The sequence below is a fragment of the Pimephales promelas genome, chromosome 19, assembly GCF_988280905.1.
Source record: "Pimephales promelas chromosome 19, fPimPro1.hap1.1, whole genome shotgun sequence".
NCBI lineage: Eukaryota > Metazoa > Chordata > Actinopteri > Cypriniformes > Leuciscidae > Pimephales > Pimephales promelas.
In genome coordinates this window covers 18,022,640-18,036,494 of record NC_142787.1, presented here as the reverse complement: position 1 = coordinate 18,036,494, position 13,855 = coordinate 18,022,640, and the positions used below count along the sequence as shown (strand labels likewise).

Below are 13,855 nucleotides of genomic sequence, written 5' to 3'. Positions count from 1 at the left end.
TCAGCAGAGGTTTACAGTATCGTTTTATCTCTCTTAAAGTGAATTTAGGATGGGTATGGATCAGATCACTCAACTTTGGTGCCTATATTTTATCGGCAAGAAAGGAGAATTCACACAAAAGGATTTATGTTGTATGCATTGTTTTAGGACTTCACACTGCACCCAGGTTATCAATGTTCTAAACCCTGCTATTAACCCCGGGTAAAAGAACCTTTGATACTTGTAATTTAGATAGAACAGTGTTGGCACCGCTTATGCAGTTAACCCCGCATTACAGTGTCAAACGTGCGGTGTGAAACGATGCAGTGTTCGAATTATACAACTAGATGCTTAGCAACCGACACCCAATTGCATGCCTCGTATTCACATGCTTTGGACAGTCACGGAAATAGTCGTTTCAGTGTTTTGTGGGGGAAAATGGCAAGAGTGAAGAGTTGATAGTACAGTCAGCAATGTAAAATATAAGGATGCACATTTCTATAGCTTAGGTTGCATGCTTTGCTTGATTAAAATCAATGCAATGACACTGATGTCGCAAATATTCAAATAAGGACTTTAACCCAGGGTTTAAAGAACAAGTTCTGTATTTTATATTTAAAGCCCTGTTTTAAGATCGTTTCTGATGAAATACTGTACAGTGTTTAGGATTGTTTTTTTTAGACAAATGCTGCTGTCACAAGAATTTTCGGTTTCTGGGTGGTCTGGGGTGTTCACTGATATGCTCACACAAAAATCGCTGCAAAAGATGCATTCCAACAGGTGTTTTAGCATTCGTTTTAAAACTGTAGACCTCACAACCGTATTCTTCCATTGAGAGCTTGAATAATAGACACTCCAGTCCAGTTGGTGGCGATAATGCACATTTGCCAATTGCAAGCAAACCACTTGTATACAAGCAACCTATGCATGCGACTGCATAAGACTACAGAAAGAATACAAACAACCCCATTTCCATTTCCAGGCAGCAGAATAATACAGCACATCACAGAACACCCAATACAAGTCAATGGAGTTGGACAATAACTACGATAAAACCTGTTGCAAAGCATCTTTTCCAGCGATTTTTGTGTATACCCCATAGGATATCAGTGAATACCCCAGACCACTCGGTGAGTTTCACGTCTTTGTAAACTAAAATTCTCGTGACAGCAGCATCTGTCTAAAAAACAATCTTAACCATTCTATTTCATCAGAAAAGATCTTAAAACAGGGCTTTAATTGTAAAATACCAAACTTGTCCTTAAAGAATGTAACATCTGAAACAGTATTTTATGAATACCCAGGATTAATTGTTAATTCCAGGTAAATTATGAGCTGAGTGAAATGTGAAGCAAGATAACTCAGAATTTGTTCGCCTGGGGTTGAACTTTAAAGCTGCGTCTTGGTATTAACGGTATGGGGAATAGAATGCCAACAGTGTGACATGTAAACAAAAGCTAATAATAGTCAGACAGCAGTCCATGTCGCAGAGCACATATGAGTATAAAAGGGTGCCTGAGTTACATCATCAGCCGTTTTGTGTTCAGGTGCTTCTTGTTTGTATGCACGTGTAAGTTAAGCCTGATTCGCGAAGAAGCTAAATGCGCTTATTATTTTGCATTCACGATAAGAAGCTCTGTTTTTGCTTTGATTTTCACACGGCGATGCATACGCAGTACCCGTCTAGAGCTTTCACACGGAGTGTGTTTGGCTCTCGAGGGAGCTAATCGCATTTGTTTTAATGTATTCCAACGCATTCTCATCCCAAAGCGCCATATACAACGCTTTTGCAAAAGCGTAAATATCCAACGCACATGGCACCCTTTAACGTCTAATGAGACGCTTCGGTTATGGTTAAGTTTAGGTATGGTGTAGGGTAAGGGTTAGACCACTAGGGGGCGCCTTCTGCCCAAATATATCTGCGTCTCATTTGACGTTAAAGGGTGCCATGTGCCTTGGATATTTACGCTTTTGCAAAAGCGTCCTATATGGCGCTTTGGGATGAGAATGGGCTCTGTATTCACTATGAGAAGGTCCACCCATGCTTGAATCTCTCTTGAGGGACAAGAGTCAAGCATTTCCACCTCACAGTTTGGCTCCTTATCACTGTAGCCTTCTATAGTTTAAATCGGGAGGAGCCTGACAGGAGTTTTCCTTTCGGGCTTCTCGTGCTATGTTGCTTTCATGTCGGAACAGGAAACCGCTGTGTGGCTACTTCCTACATGGCTGATTAATGTGATGTGTCTAAGTCTGAGGAATTAGAGGCAGAGTGAGTTGAGGCAGGTGTTATTAATAATCCACCTCCTCCGCTGTTGTCCATATAAGTTTGTGAGCCTTTTATTTCTTCTATATCTCCACATTGATGTGTCAAGAATAATGGAGGAGTTTATATCTGGCTTGTATAGTCTCTCTCGTGTGTGAGGAAACTGAATGCGCTGTGATGAGCCGCGGTGGGAGGAGCTCGCCTCTCGCTTGACTTTTTCCTTGAGGTTCGGGCTCCATGAAACAGCATGGTATCCTCAATTGTGGGGTCACATGGGGGTAGAATAGAGGTGGATGTTATCAAATAAGTCTGCCTTCTCTGTCTACCAACTTGCGGCTCATGGTAAAGCACATGCGGAGACAAGACAGTGCCAAACTGCTGGAGGGCCGTGAGCCTCTCTGACATCTCCGGTCTTCCAATGAGGTGAACGTAGAGAAGGGTACAGAACTGGGATCTCAGTCAGCAGCTTTCAGGAGCTATATCCTTGAAGCTTACCCCTTTAAGGTTGAGGCAAGGTGAATGGAGTTATGTAGGGCAGTATAGATTACGCCTTCTTTGTTTGCCTCCATCCCCAACTACTGTTGGGTTTTGAAGTAGGGATGTATGCCCCCCTTTAAGCCCGGAACACACCAAGCCGACGGTCGGCCGTCGGGCAGTTTTTGTGCGTCGGCCGACTAAGTTTCCTCGGCGTTCCGCACGGTTCCGTGCCGTCGGCTGAAAATAGTCTTTGTCGGCTTTGTTTCGCCCGATTCGACATGTTGAAAGAGAGAACTCTGATTGGCTGTTCAGCTTAGCGAACGAGTCAGTGCATGAGAATGAAAGTAAAACAGCAAGCAAAGAAGTCAAAACGGGACAGATAGAAGGCTGTTCTTATGTTACGTCATCTTACCTGAGTGTTCCTTGGCGAATATTTCAATATAAACATGAGCGGAGTGGAATAAAGAAAGCGTTTAGCATGATTGATATTCAAAAGGTTAAGCACGGCTGCTTTGTTTACGGTATGTGTATCTGTAGCTGGCAGCGTCGCTTTTCCTTTTTGAATGATGAATATAGACTAATATATCCGCAGAAATAGACAGTTGGCTCATTACACACAGGCGCAGAACACACATTATAGCTGACAGTCAGCTGTAGTTCTCTCGGCGTGTTTTAGTGCAGCTTTTACCCCGACGAGAGCGGACGAGAGGCGACAACACAGTCGGCTTTCATCAGTAGTAGTTCGTAAGCGTCGGCTTGGTGTCTTCCAGGCTTTAGATGGGTGTTTTGATAAGTGCTCTACGTTCGACAATGCTAATAAGTAGAAGAAGTTCGCTGCGGGGCTTCCCTCCTTGTAATCTGTTGCATACTGTGATCTAGTGCTAAAAGAAAAAGACAAAGTGCTAAGCAATAGTGGGTCTTAAGTAGAGTTCCATGACTCAAGGCAGGGTATGAGCTGCTCTCCACCAATAACACTGGGTCTTCAAGCAGAGCCTAGGCTCCCCTGCAGCTTCATTGAGATTTAAAGACTAGGCGATGTTATTGGGTTGTTAGTTATTGGGCAAACTCTATCATGCCCTGCTCTCGTTTATATCCCTTTCTCGAGTAAGTGTTAGGATGTTTGCTACCCCTTGGATGAGTGGCAAAATCGAAGGGAGGTTTAACACATTGCAAGCTACATTTGGTAGGCTGTTCAAGAACCACGTACTGTAGGGTAGAGCAGGGTGATTGGAACTATGTTGACCAATTCACAAGAGTCCCTCTGTTTTGTTTGCCCTCCTCTCCAATTGTTGTTGGGTCTTAGAGAAGAAATATATATGCTCACCTTTGGTGAGGCGCTTCTATAGGAATGATCGGTGTTGCAAACTGATGAGTGGAGGTGGATTGCTGATGGTGTCTCTCCTTGTCATTGTAGCATTCTGTAGTTTAGCCATTAACTATAATGAGTCCAGGAGAAGTCTCCCCTAATCACTCTAGGGTCATTAAAATGGAGTTGAAGCTCCACTGTGATAGGTTGCTCCCTATGAGCCTTGTCAAATACTGGTGAGAAATGCCTGACATAGCTGAGGCTATGTTGGGTATTTTCCCCTTTTGAGCTCTGCTCAGACTAGTCAACTAGGCAACTTTAACGCTGTGCCATGACGCTTTAAGCTTTTAAGCTTGACGTCAACTAGTCCCTGATTATTTAAAGGCCCGTTTCCAACAGTTAAAAATGACGAATAAATACATAATCTCAGAACGCTCCGTGAGATATGTTTTATTGTACCATGTGGATGCTCAAAATTGTTCGGTTGAATGCACGTTTTAAACAGCTTAATGTAAATGTAAGTTCCTTTTTGTTGTCACTCCCGAGTTCTGTTGGGTGGCGACGAATGGGGTTTTACTATTTGTTGTCATCCGACGGAATGTCTCCGTTCCCTACTCAGGACATCCGAGTTCCGTCGGATGGCGACGAATGGGGTATCGCAATTCGTCGTCATCTGAAGGAATGTCTCCGTTCTCTACACAGGACATACTCGTACATCACAAGCAGATCACGCTCACATAGTTCAGGATCGCAGTATTGTCAACACTATTCTAATTTATCAATAAAATATCAGCAACAATTTCTTGGTAACTAAAACCCACAGCTTCACCATTAGTAGAGCTGTCAAGTAGAATTTATTCACATGAAATCACTCTCTTACTGGGAATTCATATTTATGCATTCTTGAGCTACTTCATCTGTATGTGATTTATACTATATATATAGTATTTTATGTGAAGAATTTGTTCTTTATTGTTAAATTTGGTTGAAGTTTTACTTGAATTCTACTTTCAGTTTTTCTTTTTTTGCCAGTGGCTGACAGATTTGGATAGATGAATTCAACTCATCGTTAAAAATGTTTATGTTCGATCAATCTCAATGAAAGATTTTCCCCCATTTGTTTCAATTCCAGGATGTGCTGAAAAATTAAGCCTCAGTGAACAATCAAAAATGCAGTTTTTGCATCTGCTTGCTTTCATTTTCTTCCTCTAATGTAGCTGATGTAATGGATGACAGAGTGTACATAATTTATTGAGTTTGCTCAAAGGAGAACAAGCAAAATGGGACACTTTGTCCAAAAACAAAACAAAAACAAAGACAATGAGGAAAAGTGTTGTAACCCAGCCTTGTTTTTTCCCTTTCATTATGTTTGTTTAGACATTTCAATCTTTCATAATAATCCTCTAATCAATCATCATTCTCATAATATCCACATTTGTCCTTTCATCAGCTGAAAACTGAAGGCAACTAATGTAATAGACCTTGATATTGGTTATTTGTCACTGTGCTCCAGACTTCTGGACGGTTCCTGTATTGGGGAGTAATTAACTAATGATACTACTATCTACTTCAGTTGTTCTTTTCAAAATAATGCAGCTTTTCATTTTGTATGTATAGGCCTTTGACTGATGCTGTTTCAGGAGCAACAAGAATGATAACCATCTGTAATTCTCTCACAGGGTGTCCTATAATGACGGTTTGCACATAAAAAGGCACTCGACCCCAGCAAGGCTCTGAAATCACCCTGACCCTCACCTCAAGGACACTCCCAATATGAATCATGATGAATCAGTGAAAGGAAAATAGATATTTTATGACAACTTGAGGTGGGGACGGATTCATTAAAGCTTGGTATAGTTGAATAATGCACATTGAAGGAATCGTTCACCTAAAATGTTTAGATTTTTTTTTCTTTAATTGCTAACCGTGTCATTCCAAACTTGTATGCTTCTATTTTAAAAACTATTTTAATTTGATGTTGCAGCGTAGAGGTTTGGAATGATAAATAGATAAAGAGCTATTGATTGATTAAATGATTTCTATTTTTTTGCAAAAAAGAAAAGAGAAAAAAACATGAATATCATTTTGATTAAATTAATTATATTTATTTGAACTAAATGAAGTTATAAATGACTTTTTTCAATGTTTTTGTTAATATTTTTACAATTATTATTACTAGGTTTTTTTTCATAATCAGAAATTGCTTTGGTCTTCCACACGGTCACCTTTTATTTCAGATTTCAAACTTTTCTCAGGTTTTATTATTTGCTTTAGCCTCTCGATGACCTTAAGAAATGGCGATAATAATGTATAACCACCGGTGCTAATGATAAACAAGGCAAATCCTTGGCTTATGAGGCGCTATGAAATGTTAATATTGAACAAGACAAATCCATTTCATCTATCCAATGGAAAATAAACAGATGGTGGTTTCAAAGGTCAATTACACTGTTGATTTTCTCCGTTTCAATTTTACATTTAGATTGAGTCAATAGTCTCTTTATCAATAGCGAACACAGGTTGTCCCTCAATCCGAAGATTGCAAAAACAAGGATAAAATGCCTCCCTGCATGCCTGCTAGAGTAATACACATTTGATTTCAACGCTTTCTCCCAACGGCAGAAGTGGGGTCTCGGTGGGGCCACGCAAAACATTTATGCCTCTTTATTAGAATTATATATCTGTTTTTATGCACCTATCTCTGAAATATTTACATTAGCCAGGACACAGGGGGTTCAGGGGGCTCACAAAGTGCCCACAATTCAAAAACAATAAAAAGCGGAGCAGGCTCCCTCTTTATGGCTGCCATTTGACAAAGTGACTGGAGGCAAAAGATGATTTTATCGACTGAGCGGAGGGCACCATTCCTACAATTGTCACCGAAGCCTTTTAGGGCGGTTTTTTATGGATTGTACTTTAACACCGCCTCATGGTAAATGCTGTCTTTGTCAACTGAAAGTGTCTCATGCTTTGATTAATCTTTCTGGAATGAGGACACTTTGAGTTTGATGGCACATACTCTTGTGTAGCCAGACCTTTGACTTTTGACCGCTAAATGTTCTGATTTTGATTGAAAAGAGAGCCTTTTGACAGAAATTTTAAGAAAAAATATTTAATATATATTTTATACACACACACACACACACACACACACACACACACACACACACACGTATAAATATTTATATTGAAGTCAAATTTAATTTTAATTGCATACATGCATTTTTGGAATACATTTATAGAATTAAAAAACAGCTGTATCGTTAGCTGTTTACATCTAATGTTGTGAATTTAAAATATGTACAAAATGGGAAAATCACATAAAATGTTTGCAAAGAAAGCAGTGTTTCCATCCCATGTTTTCAAGAGAACAAAATCGTCACTTCCTGGGAAGTTGGCACAAATTATCTGTAATAAAAATGTCAGTTGCGGCAATCAATTAGCATCATGCTTTTTTGGGTGTTAAATAATGGTGCAAAAAGATTAAAATTAAAATGGTAAATTGACTAATGCAAACATTAGTAAATCATTTTATGTGATACATTTAAATTCTCTCCTCGCATAAATTTTGCGTCTGAAATGCAAGTTTTTTTTTTTTTTGTTTTTTTTTTTTAGTTTTTTTTGCGTATCTGTAGTAAATCCTGACAGTGGTTTTTTTTTTTTTTTTTTTTTAATGCCAAAAGGGGGCTTGCGCTAATGCAAGCTGTTAGTAAATCTGGCCCTATGCATTAAATGCAACTGAACAATGGTGTTTGGGAAAACAATGTGAGACACTTCTGGGAGGTCATTATACCCAACTCGGGCATTTTAGAATGACCAAACCAACATTTGAGATATGGGTTAGTCTGTAGTTATCAATCTATACTGTTGAGGCAAAAAAATGTTGTGCATTTTTTGAATTTATGAGCATCTTGGTGTTTCCATCAAATGTTTTTTTGATGAGATATCCCTTAAATGTGTATAAAAAAAGTGGATGGAAACAGTTTCCTAACTGTCTTTTATGATTTAAGGTCAATTTTAAATTTTAAATTCTTCAAAAGTGCTCATTGTATCAATCCAGTATCTTGCCTTTGTTTCCAGACGTACTCCCGGAAATTGCATAAAGTCGGCCAATCAGATTAGAGCTTCCCAGATGCTTTCCATTTTTGTGAGCATCATGCATTTGAGTTACTGGAGCATGTAGGTCACACATGCGTGTTTGTCTTCTAACAAAAGCGAAAGTCTTCCTACCAATTACATGTACTGAGTATTTTAATTTCAGATGAACAACTCCAATCATTATTTTTCCTCTTTTTTTAGTATTAAAAAAATATAAAATATTTAAGCCCGTCACATTTTCTAAAGGCATTCAATACTCCCGACATTGGCAACTAACATTATTGCATATACTCAGAGGAGAAAACATCACAAAAACACAACATGAGAAAACAATACTACTTCTTTTCTCCCAAAGAAGCCACTCTGAAGATTTTTAACGCACTTCTTCCTTCTACACAACAATTAAATGATAAACATCGCTGCAGTTTAGTTCCCTGTCTGTCCCTAATAAAGATAACTGATGTTTGCAACCCAAAGAGCTAAAACCATTATGCTCGCTCTACTCTGTGGGACCTCTCAGATAACAATATCTTCAGTGCTAGTGGAGCATTAGATCATGAGTGAGTCTAAGCACTCTGACTATTTGGGTACAATTCCTCTATAGAGAGATGCCTGGCAGGCATTCTCTAATGCCCCTCCTAATGACAACGTTATAACGAGAGGCTAAGCACTTTGGAATGAACTCACAACGCAGCAGAGAGAGAGAGAGAGAGAAAGCTAGATGAAGCAGTCTGCAGTTCAGCTGGGATCTGGGGGTGCAGCGCTAGTTGTCTTGGTGACGTGGACCACCCTCTCAGTATAAAGATCTAACTGTCTCCATAACAACCTTATATTGTCTGTGATATTTATGGACCATCTCTTAAACTGCATTTCTCTTTTCTTAGGCATATTTGCTTACATCTATCGATATACTGTTCGATATACTGAGGTTATGATATCTGCATCTAGTCCTCGGGATTTTGCATTGTTTTCCCAGCAAGAGGCAAATTAACAGTCGTGCCATTTTTCCAAGTATTTTTGTGAAAACACCTGTTCTATGGAGGAATCAGTGTGATGCAATGTGATGGATAGCATTTTGAGTATTTAAAATAAGTATATATTTATTTATTTATTGTGAAAACATGCTTTATACATTTTTATGTAAGTATATATATATATATATATATATATATATAAAAGTAAGCACTATTTGTCTGTTAATGGCAGTGTTATTTTAATATCATTGACATACTAATATCATTACTAATATCATTTTTTTGTGTGTTATGAGTTTGTTTTAATTAACTTTTATTAATTTAGTTGTGTTTGTCATTTTTTATTAGTTATTGATTTTTTAAAAATATGTATCTAGGTGTTTTTTTTTAATTTATTTTAATATATCAAATTAAACAAAACTTGGGAAATAGAAAAAAAATTATATATATATATATATATATATATATATATATATATATATATATATATATATATATATATATATCTGCACTTTCCTTTTGAACACTTTTCTTTAAGTTTGCCTTAAGAACAAACATTATTACAGTTCACGCCATCAGCAGCTCAATAACTGATTCTCTAGTGGCTTTTCATTTCGCCTCCTACATAGTCTGAATGTTCCCTGATAAGAAGGTTTCGTGTTGATTGAGTTTTTACCTCTGCGGGATTGCAGACCTTTACGCCTGACTCAGGGTTTAAACAAGTTCACTCAGTTCGCGCTGGCACACACGCACCCATGTACATCAAGTATTTGTGAGCTGTTGATGAACTAATGGAGTGTTATAATGAATTTATACACTTCTACATTACCCACAGATGTTTAGAAAAGTTATTGAGGGTGAATCCAACACAGTCTCATGAAGATGAAAAAAACAAAAAGTGCGTATCATATACACGCGAAAAACGCGTACCATATACACGCAAAAACTGTTTTTGGCGTATAAATGCCACGAGAAATGACATTCGTGCTATAGATACGAACTTTCATGAGATCGGGCTCGGTGAATCTCGCAAAACTTGTCTGCTGTAGGTTATCCCATAAATATATTTTGCATTAAGAAAATTAAGGCTATTTTAAGAATTTAAAAAAGATAGATAGGTCCAGTCTCTGAAGCCCCACCTTCCTTTTGGTCGGCTGGACCAGTGTGTTGTGATTGGTCAATCGCTTCAAGCCTGTTTTTGGGAATCCCACGCCCCTTACCATACAACATACTACTAATGCAACTCATACCTCGCCGCCTTTATTTTGCATATGCATTGTTTAGGATTTATAGAAAAGTGCCCGTAGTATGCTATTTTAAAGGTGCCTAATTTAGTTATAGAGGTTTAGGGCCCTATTTTAACGATCTGAAACGCAAGTATCAAGCGCAAGTAACTTTGTGGGCGGGTCTTGGATACTGTTACTACTGTATTTTACCGACGGGATAAATGACTCTTTCGCCCACCGCAAGTTTAAAAGGGGTTGGTCTCAAGTAGCCTCATAATTCATAGGTGTGGTTTGGGCGTAACGTGAGATAAACCAATCACAGCCTCATCCAACATACCCTTTAAGAGCAGGTGCGCGTGTTACATGACGGATTGTTATTATAACGGCGGGTTTACCAGCCGATGAGACTGACGTTCTTGTCAGGGCAGTGAAAGACAGAGAAGTGACGTTGTATGGGAATGGGAGAAACCACCCAAATCAGCGTCGGTTTAACATTATATATGTTTCTTGCCACTATTGGGCAAACAGGTCTGATCCTTCAGTACTACAATTAGGCTTAAAAAAATGGGTAATTAGGTTTTTTCACCTTCATGTAAACCACAATGATTTCCCTCATGTGTTAATATTTTTCCTTGTTATAATCTATGATTTGCAAAAATAAAAACTGCTGCATCTGTGTTGAAGAGAGAATCAAAGTGTATACTTGTTGTGTACCCGCTACATTATTGCCAAGCATGCACGCTTAAAATAGCATTATGAATAACGCGCAACACGCCACTGACTTTAGACCAGTTTTTTTTCTGGTCAGTGGCACAATTGTTTTCTGGAACTGTAAAATAGCACTAGGGAATGTTTGCGCCGAAACACACCTCTTTTTTTGCGTCGACCGGCCCAGGGAGCGCAAGTTAATTTCCTAGTTTACCGACGTGCGTCTGTGGAGGGAAAAAGCCAATCACAAATCAAACTCTTCCAGTCTCAGCTACAACTACAGTGTTTGGGGGCGGGTCAAAGTTGCTGTTGTTCTCATGCAGCCAATGAAGAACATAGGCTACACTCTAAGAAGAAAAGGTTCCAAAATGAACCTTTTGAGGTTCCTGGAAATTGCAACTGTGGGGGAACCTTAAGGTTCATTTTTGAACCTTTTTGAAAAGGTTCTAATTGGAACCTTCCCTTAAAGGTGCATTAATGAACCGCATGGGTTCCATTTTGAACCTTTTTAGACATGATTTCGGTATGTATATGTAGATATGTATGTTTGAAATTATTATTATTATACTTTACTACTTTAATCCCATTTCACAACACAGACACAACCTATTATTCTTCTTGAAATATTTATTTAATATAGGCATGTACAAAACCCTTCTGCCACAACAAAGGTTCTAAAATGAACTGACAACATGTGCCAAATAATCAGAGGATCATTAAAGAACCTATAGGTTCAACTTTGAACCTTTTTTACATTTAGAAGTTCATTTTTGCACTTTAAAGTTCTTTTTTGAACCCCAAAGGTTCAATCTCTTTTAAGAGTGTAGTATTATGCAAAATAAAAAAAAAAAAAAAAAATTGTTGTTACGTAGGTGTCATGATGTGGTTTCGTGTCTTGTCAATTTGTATTCAGTTGTTCCCTGTCTAGTTATTATCCCAGGTGTTTCTCATTTCTCACGCCCCCTTGTTACCTTGCCTAGCTCGTTTGTCCCTATTATTTAAGCCCTGTGTTCCTGCCTTGTCTTTGTGAGTTCTTGTTTAATGTCGAGTGGTCGATGTGGGTTGTTCCTGAGTCTAAACTCTAGTCTGTTGAAGTCTGTTTGAGTTTTGAGCGTGTTAAATAAAACGTGTGCTGCACTTGGATCCAACGCCTCCTTTCTTCAACCGCACTACCACTGTCACAGTAGGTATGTGACAGGAAGTTAGGTTGGAATTGCTGATGACTTATTTAGGTTGATTATTTCTTTTAGGAGACAACTTTATTGCGCACTTTGATATTTAAGATATTGCACGCCTTTTATATCCACAAACAGCTATATTACATGCTGCATGATAGGTAATATTTGAAAAACCATTATAGGTGCACTTTTAAAGAGAAATACTGTGATGTGCACATTCTCTGAAAAAAAAACACTCAAGACTACAACTGAGGCGTATCAGGGAGTTTGTAACTTTGTAACTTTGCAGACCTTTTTCATCCTTAAACAGCAACATTACACAGTAAAGAAAGTTGAAAATGTAAGCAAGAAAAGGTCTGAACTGTGAAGAAATGAGCAGTCAAATACGATATTACTATGACCTACAACATGCTTATGTGTAACTCAACTGCCCACTTATAAACACAGACGCACCTCCCTTGAGCAGAATCATGTGGTTTTACTGGACAGAACTCCAGACACAGTAACATCTGCTGTACTTCTCTACAGACTGGGGCCAAATCTCCAACCTGACCAGACTGCACACAGCAGGTCGACATGAGTAATGCACACACAGGAGGTCAGCTATTGCATAACACACACAAGGCCAGACAAATGCATGCACATACTCTAACACAGACTCTCACACACACAGTGACTACGGTGTTCAGAAATTGATGTGCTTTTTTAATGTTCTAAAATCCTGCCACATACAGTATCACTTCACAAAGGTTTTAAAGTTACAGTCAAGCTACCCTTTTGAAAAAGTAGTTAGTGAAACTGCACATGCTATAATAAAGTATAACTGAATATCTAACTGCATTTCAATAGGTAGGGACTATATAATATTGATATTTTTTTATATTACAATTATTAATAATTTTAATATTAGTTAATTAAAAGGCTAGCATACTAGCAATGAGCATTTATTAATCTTGGTTCATGTCCATAGATACGCTATGCACGTTTAACATTAACAAGTTATTTCTTATAACAATTGTGTATTTAAATTACCTTATCAAAAATGTCAAAGGAGAACTCTTAACATTGAGCTTATTTTCTTACATTTGGAGTGCTGTCAATACAGACAAAAACGACAAAAATCGGTGTCGCCTACACCGTGTTATTGTGTTTTTAAAATTCGCACCTTGTTGACTTCAACGGGGCAAGTTCTAAACCTGCTTTTAGCCTCTTATCATCCTTGATTTGTCATTACGAGTGCACAGCCATGTGAGTGGTGTTATTAAGAGTGACCATGGTCAATCTGACTGCAGTAGACATGAAAGATATGAATAAAAATATATATAAAATGCAGGGGAATGCAATTGAATCAGTGAATTGATTTTTGGACCAGCCTGATTCACGGAAATGAACCATGATTTCCCAGTGCTAGGTGCAAGGGGATGGACATTTTATGCAAAGTCTTTTAATTACATCCTCAGTTCATATTGCTATAAAAAAAAAGTGATGATTTTTTTTTTTTTGCACTACTCAATGGACAAAGTTGCTTCTTTGTTTTGAATTTTGTCACACAACTGAAAATGTGGCTAAGTTGTAACATCTCTATTCTGTACTTTACCTTAGTTCCTGTCAGCGCTGCCCCAACACATAACATAGACGATAATATG

General features: G+C 38.2%; 1 protein-coding gene across 17 annotated transcripts in view; it reads left to right on the top strand.

Moving 5' to 3' along the window:
- The window catches only part of LOC148970791 (uncharacterized), a 264,684-nt gene that overhangs the window by 155,677 nt on the left and 95,152 nt on the right, over positions 1 to 13,855 (top strand). Inside the window, exon 6 of one of the 17 annotated variants that reach the window (XM_089123681.1) lies at positions 5,705 to 5,839. The exons of the other annotated variants lie outside the window; for them this stretch is intronic. The gene's annotated coding sequence lies outside the window, so the exon portion shown is untranslated. Of the gene's footprint in view, positions 1 to 5,704; positions 5,840 to 13,855 lie in introns of those variants that run through there. 17 annotated transcript variants of the gene reach the window in all.